Raw genomic sequence first — 19,765 nt, forward strand, 5'->3', positions numbered from 1 at the left:
TGTTTTACATATTTAATTGCTTAAGAAGTATGTTCAGGATGTTGATCATGCGATTGATTAATTTGTATTGTGGGTGGAACTAGAGGGAGAATTCCAAATAGAACCTCAGTGAATTTTGCAGCAGAAACAACTCATGATTTGGAACCGAGCAATAGAGCAAGTTAAAGTCCAGTGGAAGCACTTTGGGCCTAAAGAAGCTACATGGGATATGACTGATTAGATGCGGGCTTTGTATCCTTCTTTATTTTGTTGGTTGAGAATATATGTTTGGTTTATGTGTTTGATTTACATTTATACATGCCTATCTCTATTGTAAATACTGCAATGAGTTATGTTATAAAGCTCGAATAAGAAGTATGTTGTAAATACTACATCGAGTTGTGTTATAAAGCTCCAATAAGTAGTATGGTGTTCATGGTTTTAGCAGTTTGGTATGATGTAAATGTTGCATCAATTTTTGCTATAAAGCTCCATGGGCAACATGTTTTACTGATTATAAGCATCATTGAACATTGAGAATAGCATTCTCCCAAGGGGTAGGGGTTTGTAAGAATCCCTTGTTGATTTTCCATGTAAATAAAATAATACCAAGGTCATGGGAGATGTATTGCAACCTGAATGCCTAGAAAAACATTATAGTCGGCATCATTTGTGGATTATTTATGGCTATGGAAATCGGCAAAGGAAAAGAGACAATATTTGACATTTAATTATGAAAATAAAGGAAAATAGGAGAAAATGAAGGTGAGGAGACACAAATTTGCATGCAATGGAAATTAGAGGACAAATGAAGGAAAATGAAGAAAAAGAAGACATCAATAATGTTGTCACTCATTGCTTTACAAGTTATCAGTTGCCCATAATGCATAAGAGCAGTGAAGTTTTAAGCCACTTCCTAAGTTACAAAATCTCTTAGAATTTAATCAGTCCCTCTCCATTGCATAGTGCTCGTGATAATATTTCCAACGCTATTTGTAAGTCCAAAAATGGACTTCTGGATCAGAAGTTAGAGTAGATTGGAGATGGGGGTTTTTTTGCCTTGAAATGAAAGAGGAGAGCATATTGGAGGACCCCAGGCACAGTAAATCCCGCATATCGGCGGTGGGCAGGTCCCACGATCCCACAGTCCTGCAGCCCCACATCTCGTTTCCCGCATCCCGCGATCCCGCAGTCCCGCATCCCGCATCCCGCAACCCCACATCCCACATACCGAGATCCTGTAGTCCTGTAGTCCTGCATCCTGCAGGCCCCTGCAATACCAGCAAATTGACGATCGGCAAGCTCGATGAGCTATCCTTAAGGAATTGAGGGGGAAATATGTCGATAGTGTTAAAGCACAAGGAAAGGAAAAGACTGATTTACAAAGAAAATTCACTGAAAAACCAAGGGTGGATGGGCATTTTCTCTCTCCTCCAAGGGGCCACGTGGCAGAATCCTATTGGTCCTAAGAATCCACGGGGCAACTGACGTCAGCATGACATGGCAGTATAGAGATGATGTGATAGTACAAAGGACACGTGACACACAAATTTGACTTTTTCAGGGGTCTTATGGGGCCATTTCTAGGTGACACGTGTCACCACTCAAGAAGTGCCATGTGGCATTCATGACATCATCAATCCCACTTATCAATGATTGGCGAAGGTAAAATGTCGCAAATCCAGTTACAAGGCTTGTGATTGCAATATGCGGGGGCTCCCTAAATGCGATATTTTATAAAATAGGATTAAAGGGGTTGTCCAATCCGTTCCTTGCTTTCAAAGGCGACATATTCAAACACCCCCAATCCCGCAGATCAATGATCGCAAGGGTTAAAGGGAGATCTCAAAGGCAAAGCATAGAAAATCACCGGTATGTGGGATTCGAAGTAATAAAGGAAAAAGCTCCCCGGATAGGAGTCTAAATGCCTTAGCGCCTAAGGGATAAGTACCTAGTTCAAGCCTGCAGTCATATGAAGGAAACACAGTGGGGAAAACCAAAGGGGGCTGAGGGGCATTATAGCTCACTGTTTCGTAATGTTTCAAAGGTAAAAGCCCCAATTGCAACAAGGCCCCGGGAGCACGATACAGGGCATTAAAGGTAGATGGGTTGACAGTTGTGGTATTGAATGAAAGCATGGGGTAGTGGCACACTGAGATGGGCTAATCCTGTAGAAGCCCCTGCAATAAGAAACCAAGGACTACATAGGTTGCAAAAATGGATTCGACGGCTTCACTGCACGACTGCTGTGAGTAAATGACAGTATGGGAGGCTCAGGAAGACTTAATGGCTCGGCATGGAGCTCCACTCTGATACCAAGCAAAGGATTGTGTGGACACACTCCATTCCCACTCTACGATAGGCATTCATAGTTGACCCACTCCCTACTCCAGAGAATGATCTATTCAGTGTAGGTTTTAACCCTGTACAGAAATTACTTGCATACAAATTCTAATACAAAGAAAATAAACAATGCGTGAGCATAACACATATACATAGAGATTTCCCCCTGGATCCCAAAACTAGGACTACCATATTGATTTTTCATTATTTTCCTTTCAATGTTACAATACATATTTATACATATCGAAGCATCCAAAACCATGGACCGAAAACCATCACGTCCAAAACCATGGACCAAAAACCATCGCGTCCAAAACCATGTGCAAAAACCATGCACAAAACCATAGGTAGGTCCGCCCAACCTAATATAGGGTCCAAAAAATTATTCCCCATGGCGCTGCCCCGGATCCCGTAGAGGGGGGCTACATGTCGCCCACTACACAATCCACGCAACGAAGGGGGGGGCTCTGCCCCCCCTCTAACCCCCCGGTTAACAATGCGGGCTAATCGTGGAAAGGATATATCACAACCCAACATTCTCCCACTCTTGTTTTCTTTCCACAAGAGGCCACAGGAGAGCTTAGTCATTTACCCAACCCTGCGACACCCATTGTTTCTCTAAACCAAGTGAACTTCTCAGAGCTCACAGTTTTTGTCAATGCATCTGCAATATTCTTCAAAGTGTCCACCTTTACCAGCAACACCCTTTCTTCTTCTATCATATCCCTCACAAAGTGATACTGAACATCAATGTGATTTGTCTTTGAATGGTAAGTAGGGTTCTTTGCTAAGAAAATTTCACTTTGGCTATCACAGTCTATCCTTATAGATCCCTGTACTAACCCCATACTTGAACACAATCTCTGCAACCAAACTGCTTCCTTGCTTGCATGAGTGGCTGCCATGTATTCTGCCTCTATAGTTGATAGTGCCACTACAGATTGTTTCTTACTCATCCAATTGACTACACCTCCAAATAGGTTAAACACATACCCACTTGTAGATCTTCTATGATCCAGATCTCTAGCCCAGTCTACATCAACAAAACCATGGATATCCAAAACTTTGTCCAATCCTAGTCTTCCTTGGTAGCACAAAGCACAATCACCAGTGCCATGCAAATATCTAAAAACTTGCTTCACTGTTGTCCAATGCTCATTCCCTGGTTTTGACATAAACCTACTTAATAGTCCCACTGCATGTGCAATATCTAGTCTAGTACAGACCATCACATACATCAGGGTACCGACTGCACTTGCATATGGAACATAGGACATATCATCTTCCTCTTCTTGTGTCTTGGGATACTGTTCAACATATAACTTTACACCTACAAGAATAGGTACCTTCACCGGTTTACTATCCTGCATATTAAACCTCTGCAGTATTGTCTCAACATACTTCCTCTGGTTTAACCAGAGCTTCCTCTTTGCCCGATCTCTTTTAATTTCTATGCCCAAAATATAGTTTGCAGCACCAAGATCTTTCATGTCGAATTTGGAGGACAATTGGGTCTTCAAATCCTGGATAATTTCTTTGTCATTTCCAACCAACAACATATCATCCACATACAAGACTAGATAAATAACACAGTCACCAATTAATTTAAAATACACACAGAGATCTGCCTTGCTTCTAGTGAAGCCAAGTCCCCATATAAATGTATCAAATTTCTGATACCACATCCTTGGTGACTATTTTAACCCATACAGAGACTTCTTTCACTTGCATACCAGTTCTTTCTTACCTTCCACCGCAAAACCTTCAGGTTTCTTCATGTAGATCTCCTCTTCCAGATCCCCGTGAAGAAATGTTGTCATCACATCCATCTATTCTACCTCAAAATCAAAAGCAGCAACAACAAATAAAAGTAATCTAATAGAAGCTACCTTGGCAATAGGAGAAAAAATATCACCAAAATAAATTCCCGGCACCTGGGAATAACCTTTTGCTACCAACTTAGCTTTGTATTTCTCCACCTTTCCTTCTGCATTTGTCTTCTTCTTGAACACCCATTTTTTGCCAATGGGTTTCCTTCCAGCCGGCAACTCCACCAGATCCCAAGTCTCATTTTTATGCCAAGATGCCATTTCATCAACCATGGCCTATTTCCAGAGTTTGCTATCCTTTGAATCTATTGCTTCCTTCACAGTTCTGGGATCATCATTAGTCATAGATAAAAAAAAAATTGAATAGACAGCAGATGGACTATACCTTTCTAGCTGCCTTCTTTCTTGAACTGATCTTCTCACACCTGGAGTTTGTGGCTCTTCATCTTCTGATTCCTCTTCTGCTGTAGAGTCTGATTCTTCCTCCTTAAGCACAAACTCTATCTTCTCAGGTTCCTTGGGTTAGACTTCATGTTTAATAATATTTTCACCTCTCTGAACACCACATCTCGAATGTACACAACCTTCCTTATTACTAGGTTCCAAAGCTTATAACCCTTTAAACCATCCTTATACCCAATAAAGATGCACTTTTTAGATTTACTATCCAACTTGGTTATTTTCTCCTTTGGAACATGCACATATGCATCACATCCAAATACCCTCAGATGTGAAAGGGAGGGTTTCTTACTAGTCCATACCTCTTGTGGAGTCTTATCCTCCAACGCTGATGAAGGTGATCTATTGACCAGGTAACATGTTGTCTCCACCACCTTTGCCCAGAATTCCTATCCTAACCTGGCACCACTGAGCATGCTTTTTGCCCTTTCTATCAACATCTTGTTCATTCTTTCTGCAACTCCATTTTTCTCAGGTGTGTATGGAGTAGTCTTTTGTTGTGCTATACCACACTTCTTGCAGAATTCTTCAAATTTCTTGTTGCAAAACTCTCCATCCTTATCTGACCTCAACACCTTTATCTTCTTCTCTGTCTGGTTTTCCACCAGAGCCTTAAATTCTTTAAACCTGTCAAAGACTTCAGATTTCTTCTTAAGAAAATATATCCATGTATTCCTTGAGAATTCATCTATAAATGATACATAGTACACAGACTTACCCAGTGATGGAACCTTCACGGGTCTAAACACATCACTGTGCACAAGCTCTAATATATGTTTCGCCCTCTTACCACCAGAGGGGAAACTCACCCGATTCTACTTCCCATATACACAATTTTCACATAAATAAAATTCTAGAGAGTTATTACTCATACCTTCTACCATACCTTTATCATGAAGTATTTGGAGGCCCTTCTCTCCAATATGTCCAAGCCTTTGATGCCATAACATGGTCTTTTCTCCAGAGACCACTAGATTTTCTACTCCACTTTCAGGAACCACATAACTCTTGCACCCATCAACAATAGTGCTACCTTGCAGCTTGTACAGTGTTCCAATCCAAACTCCCCACATCAATACCAGTGCTCCCCGAACCATCTTGCAGGTATCTTTCTCGAACACTGTTTTTACACATGTATCATCCAACTTGCTTACAGAAATCAGATTTTTGGCCAATGCAGGAATATGCAGAACACCTGGAAGTGTTCTAACCCTTCCACCTTGCCACTTCAACTTTAATTTTCCACGACCAACAATTCTAGCCTTCCTGTCATTCCCCAAGAAGACATCACCACCATCATATTTCTCATACTCGCAAAACCACTCTCTATGGGGAGTGAAGTGAAAGGATGCACCTGAGTCAATCAACCATGTCTCATGATCTACATGTGTACTTGAAGAAGCCAAGTACACATCCCCACCTTCATCTGAGGTGGTTTCCGCCTCTACAGAAGGAGCATCATTAGATCCCTTTCCTTTGTCGGGAGCTTTAGATTTACAGTCACTTTTGTAGTGCCCTTCCTTTCCACTTTTCCAGCACACCACCTTTACAGGTTTTCTTGAAGATTTAGATCTCCCACTCGATGACTTATTTTTGTTTCTATCATGGGACCGTCCTCGTACAGACAAGGCATCACCATTCTGGCTCTCCATATTTTTCCGTCTCATCTCCTCCGTCAGCAAGGTTGAGACTATTTCATCAAACTGCAAGGCAGTTGCATTGCTACCTATTGCAATAACTAGAGTATCCCACGAATTTGGTAAAGAACACAACAAACTGATGCACTAAACCTCATTTGAAATTTTAATATCAATAGATAATAACTGACATACCATAGTATTAAATGTGTTTAGATGCTCTGTCACTGAGTCTCCATCTTTCATCCTCAGGTTATACAGCTTTTTCCATAGGAATAGTGTATTCCCCAGAGACTTAGATTGGCACAAAGGCCCTAACTTGTCCCACAAAGCCTTCATCGTAGCTTCCCCTGATACATTCAGCAATATTGAATCTGAGACACACAATCGTATTGTGCTCTTTGCCTTCTGATCCAACTTCTTCCATTCTTCATCGGACACTCCCGTTCGTTTAGTACCCAGATCTACCGTGATCCACTCATCTTTATCCACCAACAGATCCTCCATCTTGAGTTTCCACAACTCAAAACTCTAACCATTAAATTTCTCGATCTCTATCTTTCCACTACTCGCCATCTTATTTCACCACCAGAATCGATCCCGCAGATCTCCCACTGAATAGGGTCTACCATAGGCCCGAGTGAAACCCCTCAGCAAAAAAGACGTCCCCTTGAAGCCAAAACAACTCTGATACCAAATGTAGGTTTTAACCCCATACAAAAATTCCCTGCATACGAATTTTAATACATAGAAAATAAACAATGTGAAAGCATAACACATAAAACACATATACACAGATATTTTCCCCTGGATCCCAAAACTGGGACTACCAGATTGATTTTTCATTATTTTCCTTTCAATGTTACAATACATATTTATACATGCCGAAGCATCCAATACCATGGACCAAAAACCATCACATCTAAAACCATGTACAAAAACCATGCACAAAACCATAGGTTGGTCCGCCAACCTAATATAGGGTCCGAAAAAAATTTCCCTGGGCTGCTACCCCAGACCCAGTAGAGGGGGGCTACTCGCCCCTCTCAAACCCCTCGAATAGGGGGGGCTTTCGTCCCCCTCGTTGCATAATCGGTGCAACGAAGTGGGGGCTCCGCCCCCCTTCTAACCCCCCGGTTAACTACATTAGCTAGTCGTAGAAAGGATATAACACAACCCAACATTAAGGTAGTTAAGGCAGAAGTGACAAGAATCAGCCGAGCGGTAGGAGAAGCACATCACAACTGAGACATGGCTTGACCAGAGGCCATTCACAAGAACAACAGAGGGGACACTTCCTCCATTATCTTTTCGTTTCCCTCTTTCTTTTCATTATTTTGCAAATTTATGCTTATTTCCAAGAAGGGATCAAATCCCGATTGTAATCATTTTGGGCAACAAAGCCTTACACGTCGAGATAGCTAGTCTAGCAGATAACTAGAACTCTGGCGAAGATATTTTGTAACTGAAATCCAAGCTCCCCCTCTTCTTATAAATATGGGGAAGAAACACTGATAAAAAGTTCCGAATTTCTGCACCTACAGGTCCAGTTTTTTGCGATTCCATTTTGTTTCTACTTACTTGTACATGAGGGACTTGAGTGATATCTGGCCGAATGTGAATGGACTGGTATGTTGGACTTATATTGGATTAATGAAACTCCTTGGTGATTCCAAGCAGATCAATGTGAAATATGTTTTCCCTTCTGTAATATTGTTTCATAATATGTTTTTCCTTCTCTAAAATAGTGTAATGAGATTGTCGGTTTCTCCCTGATTCATTTATTTATCCTGGCTGCTAAATAAAGAACAATACCTATGTATATTACAAATTTACTTGTGTTATTCAATATCCTATAGTACCTGTAGTAATTACAGATTTACTTGCATTATTAGTTTAACCTACAGTACCTATATGAGCACTTACTTACTCACATTGTTTGGTGATAGAGGTACCCATTTTACACTTGGTATGAAAACCCAATAAGTACTCCCTTGTTTCTATCTCTCCACCTCCTCCCTCTTTCACACTTCTGTTGGAACATCATTGCTTAGGATTCTGTCATGTTTACAACCCTCTCCATCGAATTCCCTCCTTTCTTTCCTCCTCTTTACTTTACTACAACCTTGATATAGTTGCTTGTTATTGTGTGTTGGCCACCAAAATCAGACATTTATCTTTGAGGTTGGCCCGATTTACCCCCTAAGCCTTTGGATCCATGTATTGGCTTGAGTTTACCTACATGACAGACTTTTGATCCAAGGCCCCTTCATAATCCTTTTACTTATGTGACAATAGGAGTGCAATTGAAATGCCACTCATAATCTTCCATGCACTCCTCTATTTAAGATGTCCTAGGCATTGGTCTACAATCAACCCAAAGGATGTCTCTAGGAGGCTTTCTATGTCCCTGAAGCTCTCATGTTGGAGGTGCTAGAAAAGCCACAACAAATAATAAGAAGGCATCACAAGATTAGTTCACAACTTTTGCATAACTTTTGGTAATTACAACTTTTGTCAGTTTAGTTTTGGCTCTCTCCTTTCATTTTATCTCTCATACACTCTTAAACACTTAGAGAATTATTGGAGCATGCTTAGGGCATTCTAGCATTCACTTGGATTAGAGACAGAAGGAAAAGGAAATCAAGGAAGCACAAGGAGACAGCTGGATCAACAACTACAACATGTTTACTTTGTAGGTAATAAGTTGCATGTGTGATCTCCTTACTGATTTTGGATGCATGGTATATGCATGTAGTTCCTTGGTTATATGTTGTCATTGGCATGGAGATTTTCCCAGATTGGTAGTGGTTTTAGCCTTGTCTTTCCATTTCCTAGATAACCATGGTGTAGTGGGTTCCCCATTTTGGTTTTTTGATTGGTTCTTAGGTTTCCTATGGTTGTGGGTTGGAACAAATGCTCTGGAGCCTTAAAAAAACTTGGGTTCCTTGAAGGTTGTGGGTTGAGTTACTAGTACCTAGAGCATGTGGGTTAGGACAAATGCTCTGGAGCCTTGGAACTACTTGTGTTCCCTGGAGGTTGTGGGTTGATTTACTAGTTATTGGAGCACGAGAAAGATTGGATAGAGGCCAATCTGGTTGATGTTAGTGATTTTTGGACCATATAGGTGAAATCACTGTGCTTGAGGGTTGAGCTGGTTTTCCCTCTAGAAGCCATGGTTGGTTCTATGTTGGTTTAACCATTATGATCTCACATTCATGCTTGGCATATGAGGCGGGGGTGATTGGCTAAAAGAGAGATTTGGTTCATCCCAATATACAATCAGGTGGTATGTGGAAGTCCCTGACTTTGTTGGCATTTTCATATGTTAATGTGAGTTATTTTCCTATTGTGATCTATGATCACTTGTACTAGTTATTATGGTGATATTATGGTTGATTTTCCATAGTTTCTATTCTAGTTATGCTAGCTATATGCATGGTTTTATGATGGGCTCTATTTATGGATCTTGTTCATGATTTGATATGTTATTGGATGGTTGATGAATGCATGGGATAACAAGTGTTATTGCAACTATATTAAGAGGGAATTGATCCTTCGTGGTGATTCTCAGATGAAGTTCAAAAGTTTATAATCGGATATGCATTCATGACTTATAGCTTATATGTTTGTCATGTTTTTGACAAAAGATCTATCCTACATTATGCATGTATTGGTCAAGATCTGGCTCAAATTCTGTTTTTTTAACATTGTTGTCCTTATTTTCACGATTCTAAAGAGTTATAGGAAGTTCTTGGTAGTGGTCTAGAGGATTTCTTGAAAAAGTGGCATAGATTTCAAGATCACTTGCACTGAACTAAGGAATTTGGGTCATAACCACTGGCAGTCAAGCTTGTGTGTGCGGTTATAGTCTCCCAACCACATGCATGCAATTTTATGAGTGCAATTGGGGAGTTTCTCTAGTGAAAAAGAGTTCCAGCTAGGGGATTGATCACCTGAGGTGGTTTACGGGCTCTTGAGTGGTATGTAGTTGTTGGGTTGATGGGGCTTGACCCAGGTTCATCGTTATCTGAGCCAACCAACAAAACCCTAATTGTTGGCCCTTAGGGAAACAACCTGCGTAGCTGAGGCTGCAGTATCACTCGAAGCAGTATTAGGGGATGACAAAACCAGGTTTCTACATCCAGAGACTTGAGTGATAGGTTTTTGCAGTCCTAGGGCTTAGATCTACCTTCGTGAACCCTTAACCCTTCTGAACAGACAATTACTATAGATGTACTTAAACAACTTCCAGAGCTTCGCGAAGGATTTTAATCATTCTTAATGTGCATATATAGTATTGATCTACTATTTTCGCACACCAGATAAGCATTAATTCATATAACTTATAATGCAGAGTGGAAATACAGAAACTTTCAAAAGTAAGAAAGAAGACACAGATGCATCAGAATTGGCTCAAAATTGTTTTTATTAAGTATAATCAATTCAATACATACTTCTTTTTCCCTACACACTCTACTGCAGGGGCCTGCACACTCAGCCTGCGAACTTACCAAGGTCTCTGCACACTCAGCTAAAAGAGCCTTACCCTTCACCCAAGTATAGGAAATAGACCTTTCTTGCCTTAGCTTACTTGCCCTTACACAAATTCTTCTTAATTAGATACCTCTTAGACTTGCTATGACTCATCCATAGATAGCATTTTGCTTACAATACCATGGTCCATGAACCATGGGCGGGTCTCAAAACCTCCCTATCACTTACCCACCTAAGGGGCTAAAGCCCCTTTGACTCATACTATCTTCGCACTCTGCTTCCACATTTCACAAAGACTTTAGATATTTACAAAATTTGACCAAAGCTTAACCCCCAGGGACCCCATCCCAATAGGCCCCCAACACAAATTGGGTGACTCGCCCTTGAGTCACTCGACTAGCGCTGCAATCTTATCCTATAGTTCACGAAAATCCATCTTTAGAACTTGCAAATTAGTAGTACCCTGCACCACGACCTGTTGTACTTATTTGACCAGCTTCTCTGTAGTAGGACCTTCCACCACGAGGCCCATTGTCCTTTATGTCTGTTGGATGGTCTTCAACTTTTCTTGAATTGATAGAGTGAGCTAGCTTGCTTCCTCTGTCCATGGCTATGTTCTGGCCCTCAAGATGGCCTCTTTACGGCACAACTCTTCAATTTCTGTCTGCAGTTGTTTTCCTTCTTGTAGTCATGCGAAGCCCTGGACTGGCGCTAAAGTGCGTGCAGTCAACCTGATTTCGTCAAACTGTTGCTGCTTCTCCCTAATACCAGTTTCGATCTTCTGCAGAGTGGGGTCCTCTTGTAGAGATGTCCGGAGTTACATGTCCTGTTCAAATAAATCTGTGCAGTCCTTAACTGCTGCGTCTAATGTGGCCATACCTTCTTTGATTTTTGCTCCGCACTGCTCTCGGACTTCTGGCAGAGTGGTCGGCTGCAATTTCAACTACAATTCCAAAATCTACAACTGTAGTTCAAATCATACTTGATCGGTTTCATCCTTTGATTCCCTGACTGCGTTAGCCAACTTCTGAATTTTCTCTGTGGATTCTGCGTCTACGGGAATGTTGAGCTTTGGCAGCGTATTACAAGCTTGTGTAATTGTTGCTTCCAAATTTTGGCTGCGTGTAGCCATTTCTTCCCTTTCCTTCAACACATGTGCCTTTTCTACGAAAATCTGCTGGTTGTTAGTTTTGACTTTGGTGATCACCAACAATGTGCGCTTCTCCTTGACCCTTAGCTCATTGGATACTCCTTGGTGTAATTCATGGAGGGTATGGATACGAAGTGTCATGAGATTGACACCCAGATCCTTGAGCTGTGATAGTTGGGTGTTTGCTTCCTCTGACTGTGCGCACAGGAATCCCTCTGGCAATTGAATGACTCTGAGGTCCAGATTCCGATCTATATCTAGCACAATCACACTCACTTGCTGCAGGCTCACCTAAATCCTGCTCGCATGTCCAATGCTCACTTGCAGTCATCCCGTTTTTATCTATAAGTCACACAAATCCTTCTGCACATTACCCAACGCCTGCTAGTACTACTATTCAAACTATGTCCATAGTTTTGTTGTGGTGTCGTTAAACTTATCTCCAATTTTGTCCAAGTCCTCCTCAATGGGGACCAATGGATCAAAATGCACGTGTTGGTCAGACTTCTGCTTCTTCCTAGGTCTTGAAGTTGTCTCCTTAGAGTGCTTATGTACTCTAAAGGGGGTGCCCTGCTCTGCACCCCCGCCTCCTTCAACATCGAACTCCTCTTGGTCCTCAGTGTGCTGAGAAGCAGACTCCTCAACATTGATAGTAGTCTCCTTAGCCACCCGCTCTTTCTCAGCAATTGCCTTAGCAACAACTTCCTTCTTCTAATGCGCAACTTTCTCTTGAGCTACAACTTGCTCAACCTCCTACTTTTGTCCTATTGTGGTCTACATGAAGGAACTTTCCCCAACCTTGCTTGTACCCACACCGAGATTTGAGGGGTGTAGCCACTCCCCTGTCCATTTCCCAACAACCTCTTACACATCTGCCTCACCCACCATGTAGGGTAACTTGTACCACATTTTCTTCAGATCTTGTCTCACGTTGATAAACACATCGTGAAAGTCCACCTTGAAATCTACATAAGCCTCTAGTTTTTCATATAGAGTCGGTGATGGCCTTGGCCTTTGGCTGATCACCATGCGGAGATCCATCTCGACCAACATCGAAAACATTTTAGTCTCCATGACCCGTGCAGGGTCCTTTGTCACCCATAACGAAGCGAACTTCGCGGCTTTTGGTAAATCAGATTCCTGTGGAGGGAATTCACTAACTTCTGGTAGCCTCCACGCGACTAGTGCAATCAATAGTAACAACCAAGCATAGTGAAATGCCTTGCCCTCATCTTGTGCTTCACGACAGTTGGCAAAAAATTCCTTGCATAGGTATTGTGCCTAGTTGTACTGGACACCTTTAGCACATTGGGCAGCTAATGAAATTATCCGTACTGGAACCTCGTCTGCATGACACTTCCTCATGATCTTACAAGACATGATCTGTGCAGAAAACTGTACTGCCTTTTCTGCAATAGAGCAGATGGAATATCCGTGCAACTTCTTCACCAAGCCAAACTCACTCTTCATTTGGTTCGTGAGTTGATTTTCTTTATTTTTCCTCCAAATGCCTTTGTTGGATCCACCCCTTGATGGGGAAACATAGTGATCCGTGGATCAGCATATCAGTAATAGGGATGGGTTCTCCCAACCAGAGACACCCATCATGCACCAGGGTGAGCATTTGTTGAACATAGACTATGTTGATGTTGGTTCTGCTGAAATGCAGCACCCAGAGCATGTTCAACAGGCCTGCTTTCTCAACCCCTGCGACCCACTTCATTGGCTCTAGTTGTGTTACTACGGTCTCTTCATAATAAATCTTCACCAAATACATATTCAATGCAAGTTGTGGGAACTTCTCATGGTCTTCCAGATCCCAGTCCTCCAATCTGCGCGGTCAGCCTCATTTTGCATCCTGTCCGCTTCTTATGTTTACCCAATTTCCTCATAGCGTGCTATTCTGGAGGAGTCTTGATTTTACCGTACAATTTCTGATTAGCTCCTGGAGCCCTTCCACTTCCTTCCTATCCCGTAACAGCTTCATATAGTTTTTCAGAAAAGTAGTGAATAGTGGGGGACCCACGTCTTGCGCTTCGTTGTTTTTAGTCGATTTCTCTTGATTTCCTGACATAAAAGCCTCAACAAAGTTATTTTTTGCCTCCATAAAAGTTTCTTTAGCCCCGTTCAGATCAAGTCCAACTTCCTTCTCAGCAACCTTGCGTACCCATCCTTCAGTTTCGAGTTGCTTTCCCTTATCGTCTCCTGAGGACACACCACTTCGCATTACAATATTAATGTTAGGCTCTTCTTTGTGAGGCTCTATTCTCATCATCTGAATATTCTACGTAGGTGTCTGCATCTTCTTCTCCTGAATTTTGGCTATCAACACCGAGAAATATTCTATTATATGATCAATCTGTCGGAAATATTGGTAGGATTGGTGTGTTGGGTTCTGATAGTCGCGTGCAAAATGACCGGTCTCTCCATAATTATAACCAATGATTTTTCCATGACCTCTGCCAGCTCCTCATCCTCGTCCTCTTCCTCGGCCCTGGAATCCTCTGCATGCCACACCCACGCCCTTATTCTGAGCCTGATTTTCTTCCTGCATTCGATACGTAGGGGTCCACTCCATCATCAACTCATAGCTTCAGAAATTGCACTCATCATGCCCAACTGATTTACAGAAATTACAAAACAATTGTTGTGGAGTCTGCACAAAGTTTTGCAAGAGGTGAAAATGGCTAGTTGCATGCTTCCCAGCTATCTGGAAAATATCGCACCATAAGGGTACTCCTATGTTTGGTCCCACAATTTTTTTAGGCTTCAAAGGAATAAGACTTGCTCCAATCAGGTAATTCTGATAGATAGGACAATAATCCTTATCATGTCCCTTGTCTTTACATTTTATGCACCAGACTTATGCGCGCACCTCAGGTTGAGCTTCCTTTCTTGTCTTCAAGCTCTGCAATTCCATGTGCAGGCTTGCCATCTGTGACTGAATCTTTTGTACTTCAATGTTCGTATCCTACACTGGTGAGGTTTCCAACCTCATCACGATCTCCACAGTCTCGGCTCGGGTTCCTATCTTTTGTTGTGATAATGGTAATTGTAGAGCTATAAAAAGGGTCTCTTTCACCTCTAATTACCTCACATTAATATGTCAATCCGGGAACGTTTTGTTATTTCAAAGAGTGTCTTAGTCTGAGGCTATCATTTGCCATAGTAATGCTAGTAGTACAGTGTTTCAGAAATACAAGAGTAAATTCTTGTCTACAGCTTAACTTCTTCAAAAGATTAATTCACACATCCAAAAGACTAAGCAACTTATTAGTCAAGGGTTCGGTAGCAATAACCCATCCCTTTGGAAACTGATGGAAAAGGAAATCAGAGAACAGATCGTGGATCTGGGAGCCGGACAGTACATGCCAATGCTCACTACAGCTTGAGATCGTTCTTCACACCAACACCAATAAATGGAATGGCAGATGAGAAATGGAACAACAATTAAGAAATCGAACAGCAAGTCTACAATGGAACAACAAATCCGAAATGGAACAACAATTCTGAAATAGGACAACAGCTAAGAAATAGAACAACAACTAAGTCTCACAAGCAGTAACAATCTTAATCTATCAGATCAAATGCATTAATCGTAATCAAATGACAATCTTTCACTCTTAAGGGCGAATCGAACAACACACACTAATGGAACAGCACTAATTACTGATAAATTATGGAACAGTGCTTGAAAACCATATATGCACACATCACACTTAAATAGTAATCTGATCCAAGTATCAATCTTAGTTAGAAAGAATACGACTGTGTTTTAAAATAGAACAGCATTGTTCATAAATCCAACAATCGTAAAGAACATAACTCCCAAGATGAATTCCGTAACGTTAATGAATAGGTGCACAACACGAAAGATCTATAATGGAACAGTAACAGTATTCTATCAAGACTAGCAATATTAGATCAACTCTTAAAAGAACAGTAATATGATGCAGAGTCAATACAATAGTTTTGTCTATAGAAACCTTAATGAATTAAACATAATAGAGCATGTGATGTAAACTTATAAAACACATCAAATTACCAAATAACGTCGATAAGCAAACCACGCATAAACCAAACGTAATAATACAGGAGCAAGTGTCCTCCAGGGCTGGGACCTTAGCCTCCAGGGGTACACTGCTTGAAGTTAATCCAGACTCAGAGATGAAGTAATAACCAAGTTTGTATTAATGCATAGAGCAAAATTACAATAAACCAGTTCTTAATGAGACTCGATGATCAAAGTTTTGATCTTTAAAAGAAATTACATAAAAGCATAACCGTATCTAACTCTCCCCTTCCTTCGAGCGAACAATGCTGCCCCTTTTATAAGGGTGATGGCGGAGATGTCTAAGTGCAAAAATAGATAAAACAGCGATCCCTCAGGATCAAGGATCCTGAGGGATTCGCCGAACCGTTAGTCCTCAGTCATTTCTTTTCTCTCCTACGTCGAGCTGATATCTCCACCTCCTTTTCCGGGCTGATTCGCTTTGATTTGCTTTGCCTTGTTTGCATTCGGTCTCCCGTCAAAGGGACAGCGGTTAACCCGTCCTTGTCCTTTCCTTTGGAACGACAACTTCTCGTTTTCCCTCCTTCCTGCATAAGGAAATGAAAATTGTCAGTGTTTTAGTCTTGCATATTAATCTCACATGTTTTATTATAATTCTTTATCATTTTCCGAGTTCATGATGCAAAAGGTTTGCAAGTTCTAATGAAAAGATACTGAAATAATCATCAAAAACATACCTTCTTTAGTACTCCACACACCCCCCTGCTTACCCTGTTTCATGCCCTCATGAAAACATTGTAGTTGACATGCAAGGCAGTGAGAGAATAGGCTGGAGATGGAATCTCATGTGGAGGCCTACAGCCATGATGAGTAACTAGGTAGTCAAAGAAATGGCTTGCCTGACCCTTGGGCATCTCATACAGGGCTTGGTATCCCGGTGCAGGGTGCAAAATAATTGGACTCCGGAACCTATATCCTCCTGGTTCTCGACAGGGTTTTGAATAGCAGGATGAATTCTGGTCCTCCGCCCCTTTGCCTTGCGGGGTTTTGCTGGAGTGGTCACATTTTTCCTTCTTGAAGTCCTTTTTACCCTTTGCCTTGCTTTCAGGATCCTAATCTGCTGGTGGAGCTAGACTATTATATTCAATAATCTCTACTATTCCTTTCGCAATTCTTTAATTTCCAAAATTTCCTTAGAAGGAACAGCAGGCTATTCACTGCGGCCTGGACTGTGACTAGTTCCTGGATTTTCCTTCTGGGGTGTTTCTTCACTGTTCTGCTCTGGCTGTTCTGGGGCAGGAACCCTAACTGGTTCTGTCATTTCTTGGGCGACTTCTCTTTCTGCCCCTGCTTCCTCCGGAATTTCTTCCGGTGTCTTCTGGTTAGGAACAGATTGTTCCTGTTCAGTATCTCCTATCATCTCTTCATCATGAACAGGCAGATTCTCTTCTTCTGCCTCCTTTGCATGTGATTCTTCAGGTGCATTTTCCTCCTGGGGTTTCTTTTCGGCATGGAGGTCTGATGGACTGGAAGGTTGGCCATATTCGCCCATATTGGCCAAGACTTCGGCCAATTCATCTTCTCCCACTGGGTCCTGCAATGGGCTCCCTTCCTGCTGTTCCATTTCCTCCTCCTGCTCGGATTGCTCAGCTTCTTCTTTAGATTGCTCGGCTCCTTCTTCATTTTCTTCTTCTTCTTTAGATTGCTCAGCCTCTTCTTCTTCTTCTTCTTCTTCAGACTGCTCGGCCTCTTCTTCTTCTTCTTCAGACTGCTCGGCCTCTTCTTCTTTTTCTTCTTGCACTCCTTTTTCATCGTCCTCCCCTCCTGGCCGTGAGGGTTTCTCATCTTCAATTTCTACCAGTCGGCTGGTGTTTTCCTGGGGCTTCTCCAGCCTCCCTCATAGTCGTGCTAGCCAGACCGATTTCCTGCATTTTTCTGGCCGTTCGGGTGTACCGGTGGTATGTTTACACTTTGCCAATTCCTTGCGTTTTTCTGGATGCTCGGGTGTACTGGTGGCATGTTTCCGTTTTGCTAATTCCCTGCGTTTTTCTGGACGCTCGGGTGTACTGGTGGCATGTTTACGTTTTGGGGATGGTGCGGTCAATCCCCCATTTATCATGGCAATTAGCTCTTCCCAGCTGCTCTGCTACTGGGTGAGGCTATGGCTGACAATTAACCGAATCAACCCATGATGACTAACAACTGACTCTACATGCTGTGCCTTTTTTATGCTCCATGCAACGTCATGAAGTAACGAATTCAAAAATGCAGGTAAATTTACAGAGCATTTCTGCTTTAGTACAACTAAGAGTTTAAGATGTCGTGGTCTTACCACGTCTTTTCTGCCTTCACAGGTGATGTAGCTTTGAATGGTCCTTGCCAATTCTGCCCAGGGCTCTCCTAGTGTTGCTGGCAGAACTCCCTTTCCTCTAATTGCCAGGCTCTGGCCTTCGTCCTGGAAGATTTCTATAATCTTCTGCAATCTCTCCTTTTTTAACGTCCATACAGGTCTGGTGGCTGGTAGTCCCGAGACTTCTGCGATTATGTCATCGGTGACTGCTATGTGTCTCCCCCTCACTATGGAGTAATCCTCTTGCAAATTTTGCAGGAATTCAATTGCCACCGTCTCGTTAGACTCCTGCAAGCAGTTGAGATAAGTTAGCCACCCTGCTCTTGCCAGGATTTCCCGGGCAGCAGTAGAGACTGTCAACACCTGCGGTTCCCTCCGAATCGATCTTCCTCCCATGGTTTCACTATAAACTCTCAATGGAATGGCAGCTGTTCGTGCTGTTGAAACACAGAGAGGCTAATAGACACAAGACTTGTTCAACAACAGAGTATACAATAGAAATGGTTTATGAACAGAAATTCATGCAGAAAAAATAAAAATAGTATGTCGTTGAGCCGTGCGATACCCTAGTACACAATTTCCTGAATAGTGAGCTGACATGTAATCTAGGGAATGATGAGGTTAACCTCCCCCCCGCAATGTGATAGGCTGTCCCAGCCGTCAAATAAAGGAGCAGCGCCCGCTCTGAAACAGAGTCATAAAGGAACAACGTATGGCAATATGCCATGTTTACAAAAATAGCGAATTACCAAAATCGAGGGATAGAGATTACGTAAGAGGCTATTGTGATATGATGTGAGGCTGGGAGGATAGGACATCTGCCGTACATTCCAAGTCTCATGCGGTCATTGTCAACTACTCTGCCATGATTGGTGATAATAAATTTACATGCGTTATATAATTCGGGAAATGATATATGATTAATTACTAAGGTATAAGAAACAAAAGGGTGCTAGTAACTTTACCTATTGGTGTAAATAATGTGACTTCAATACCATTAACAGTGCTCTGCTATCGACAAGTGTCCATAACCTTGGCAGAGTTGTTTATTTCACCCATGGAACCATGATCCTTTGTGTATGCTTAGGGAATGTTGTGTGATGTCAAAATGTAGGCCATTATGCTGGCTTGGTGACCAGTTAACCATAATGCCATTCACGAGGAAGGAGCGAAAAGTGGGCAGGCCGGCTCGTGATGAGACCTCCTGTTCCAAGGGTTGTTTATTTGATATACCTTTTGGACCATATCCCTGGTGTGGTGGCCATAGTGGGAATGCCACTTCACTTTCGTCCTCATGATCATGGTAGGCTGGCTCTTGATGAGACCCCCTATCCTGCATTTGACAACTTATAAGTCATGTTTACTCTTTTTTCTTTCTTTTTCATAAAGTACTTTCCCTTATTTATACACAAAGGGTGGTTCAACACTCCTTAAGAGTAGGGATGATCGAAGAAGTCTTAACATCTCAATAGGAAGATATAAACCCTTTGCTCTTATTCCTAAATAATA

Source organism: Pinus tabuliformis, chromosome J (assembly GCF_031772625.1).
Source record: "Pinus tabuliformis cultivar Carrire ecotype Pingquan chromosome J, CPIR1, whole genome shotgun sequence".
NCBI lineage: Eukaryota > Viridiplantae > Streptophyta > Pinopsida > Pinales > Pinaceae > Pinus > Pinus tabuliformis.